This window comes from Lemur catta, chromosome 1 (assembly GCF_020740605.2).
Source record: "Lemur catta isolate mLemCat1 chromosome 1, mLemCat1.pri, whole genome shotgun sequence".
Taxonomy (NCBI): Eukaryota; Metazoa; Chordata; class Mammalia; order Primates; family Lemuridae; genus Lemur; species Lemur catta.
The window spans coordinates 193,781,592-193,785,107 of record NC_059128.1 but is presented as its reverse complement, the minus strand read 5'-3'; the positions used below and the strand labels follow the sequence as shown (position 1 = coordinate 193,785,107).

At 41.0% G+C, this 3,516-nt stretch overlaps 1 pseudogene; it reads right to left on the bottom strand.

The window, feature by feature from the left end:
* Window positions 1-251: 251 nt before the first annotated feature.
* LOC123641686 lies at window positions 252-1,867 on the bottom strand (annotated as a pseudogene).
* Between the last annotated feature and the right edge of the window lie 1,649 nt (window positions 1,868-3,516).

Genomic DNA, 3,516 nt, shown 5'->3' with positions numbered 1-3,516 from the left:
TCTTTTCCAACATCTTCCATAAGTAGCTCCAGGTCCAGGTCACTGGAGGTTTCATCTTAAGGGCGGACACTTCCAGTCTCCTGAGTCAGTGGTTCCTGGGGTCTAGGCCCTTCTTTCACAGCCAAGGCACAGGCCCCATCATGAGCTGGTGGGCTCAAGCCCTGTGGCACCATTCTGCCTTCTTTGTCCTCAGATAAACTGGTTGCTGAGCCCTTGCTTTGGAGAGTTTTAAATTTTTTCCTAGGGCCTGGCTAGTCGGACTCTGAATTCCCTTAGCCTTTTTTCTTTGCAGTTAGGGATGCAGAAGTTGCTGTGGATTCACTGCCCGGAGATCTCCTCACCATCTTCCTTTTCTGGGTCCCACCTCATACATCTGCCATGCCTCTTCCTTGGGTTTTTTTGTCTGTATTTTGACTGACTGGGGTCCAGACAAAGTTGGGTCTACTTCTCTTCCTCCTCTTCTTTTTCCTCCTCTGATTCCTCCTCCTCCTCTTTCTCCAAGCAGGAATCTGGGCTGTTAGTCCCAGAGAGCATTAAGTCTTTTCCTTCCCCACTACGTCAGATCCATTGTATCAGCCTGGGAAACCAAACAAGTTAACCTGCTCCTGAATGCTGATGTGTTCTGCCTCTTGAACCACCATTAGGGCTGCCCCCAGTTTCTGGCTGCACTCTTTTTTCCTGCACTTTTTCACTCCTGCTAGCTCCAGGGACAGTGCCTCGAAGTTCTTTAATATGTTGACTGGGATCTAAGTATGACAACTGTTTCCCCCAAAACTGTCACGTTATACTTAGATGGCAGGGAATCAAGATGAGAAACAAAAAGAAAATATTCCGGCAGGTCAGCGTCAGATACTACCATGCCTGGCCATCACAGTAGCCATATTACTTGGCCCAGATGTTAGATACTGGGCTGTAGGAGGCATAGGCCACATCACTCTCATGTCCTGTCCAGATCTCCTCAGGAATATCACAGCGATTATACTCCAAGTCTGTATTCTGGTCACAGGACCAATTATCGGGGAGAACTGAGGGGTCAATGTTCCCACACAGCTGCCTCCATTGTCACAGTTTGGAGAAGAACACTGGACCCAGATCAGACTTTGACCAAAACCACTTTGCTTTCCTTTTTGCTGGTTCCTGATCTGAAAATGATCCTGAACCATTTTCTTCAGTTGGTCTTTCCGTCTGTGTTCATGCCCGCCTTGGACTTTCTCCATTTTCTCATCTTGAGTGCCTTTCTTTCTTTTGTTTAAAGGGAGTCTATTGAATATCTTCCCAGAGGGTGCAGTTTCTGTCTGGCCTAACTCAGCTGTTCCTATCTCAGAGAAAACTTCATTGTCCTGAGAGGCTGAAATCTCAGGAGTATGAGGGACCATTATCTTCTCTGTATCAGCATTATCATTATCAGTAGCAGAAGTAGCAATGGCTGGCTCTTTGTCTGACTGGGTATGTACTATATAAACTGGGCACAGGAAGTCTCTGCAAAATCAAGGCCAGATCCTAACACCAAGCCCTCCTGGAGGGACCTCTGCAGCACAATCTGGATAATCTGCTCAAATTATGCATTGGAAAGACTTGATTTTTCCTTTGCTTTCTTCTCTACTTGCTTGTTGTCTTCAGCCTCTCCTTTTTTCTTCTGGCCACTGCTTGGACGATTCTCTGTGGTTGCTTTCTCTTCCTTCTTCTCTAGCCTAGCCTTTGGCAGCTTTGGCCTGGTCTCTGTCTCTGGGGAACTAATTCCCATGGTCTCCTCCTTGGGTGAGTTAGGGCTACAAGGTATCAGGCTATGCAATTTTTGTGCAGGTGGGGCAAAGATTTTCTTTGGTCCCTTTCCACATTCTTCTTAACTCTGCAATGCTGTCATCATTCAGCTCAGAAACTACACTTTCTTTACCACTGATTGATCAATAGAGAAGGGAAAGCCAGGAAGTCACTTTCTGATACCTCAAGTTGCTGCTCTTCTGTTTCAGGTGAATTACCTTCTTCCACAATAACAAATATTGAAAGCTTCGGGAGCAAGGAGGATCTACAAGCAAGGGGCAGAGTGAGCTAATGCAGGGACTCTGCAACCCCTTCCCTAGTTGAGATGTTTCAACTGACCTCACTTCTTACTAATTTTGTCCTCTGCTGGTAAATTCATCTGTTGAGTTGATTTTTGGTTTTTATGTTTCCTTTCTAGAATTTCCATTTGAATCTTTTGTATAGATTACAATATTCTGCTGGATTCTTCATCTTTCTTTCTATTTTCTTAATTTTAAAAAGTTTCTTAAATATATCTTTTTTAATTAAAGTAGTTGTCAATTAACATCAATATCTAGATGGCCTTTGGTCCTTTTGTGTTTGTGTGTCCGTTTAGCTTTCATTGCTGTTGTTTTTATTTTTATTTTTGGTCAATCAATTCTGTCTGTGTTCTTGCCAACTGATTTTTAACTAAAGGTCAGAAATTGTGTAGTAAAAAAAATGTTATTATTATCTTTTATTCTTTCTTCACATAGACATATAGAGGGGGACTGATCAACCTAGTTCTATCAGGAATAAAACTAAATCAAGACTCTTTTTCAGGTGTGGTTGGGCACTGGTTGCTCCTCTCCAATGTAAGTTTCAACTGTCTAGGGCTTTTAGCATAGACCTTGTGGTCTCTACAGTCTTCAATTGCTGGGTTTTCTCAACATATTGAATAGGAAGAAAACATTGATTAAGAGGAAGAAGGAGGAGGAGGAAGAAGAAGAAGAAAAAGAAGTAGTAGCAGTAGTAGTAGTGGTGTTAGTGGAGGAAGCATCATCATCATCATCATCTCGTTTCTGTAATACCAGCAGCAATCTTTAGCTTAAGCAAAGCAGCCATTCTAAGTCTTGCTTGTCCTAAGAATCAGCAAATGTCCCAGACAGAAAAAGCTCAAAATCGTCACCTCCCATCTCTGTTTTCCAAAATCTTGAATTCATTTGTTCTCCTTCTTCCAGCAAGACTCTAATGTCTTTAAACTGATGATTTTTTGTTTGGCTACAACTTTTCTAGTTGTTCTTGGTGGGAGAGTTGGTCTACTGCAATTGTTCTGGCCTACATGTTTCTTCATTTTCCTTGTAAAATTAAGTCTGACAGACCTTTACTTTTTAAAAAGTCACAAAAAGGACCTAGATAAGCAAGATTTGTATCTATGGAAATGATATTTATTCATGGTATCAAAATAAATAAAGATATTGAAGCTTCGGTATCTCTGACTCATCTTTTCAACATGTTAAGCTAGCAATGAGCTACTTCAAAATATTTTTTTGTGAAAAGTAAACAAATATTTATAAATCACACTAGCAATATACAAACTATTTTAAATTATAAACCTCACAGGTACATATTTGAATCTTTTGTATTGGCTTAGAAAAGCATGACCACTGCTAACATGGCCTTTTTTTCTGGGAGTAACTTTTAAAAGTCTGAAGAGACAAAACTGATTTTTTATGGTTAAGAAAAACCTATCACTTTCATCTAACCTCTTCTGTTTGATTTAATGTAACTAGTTAG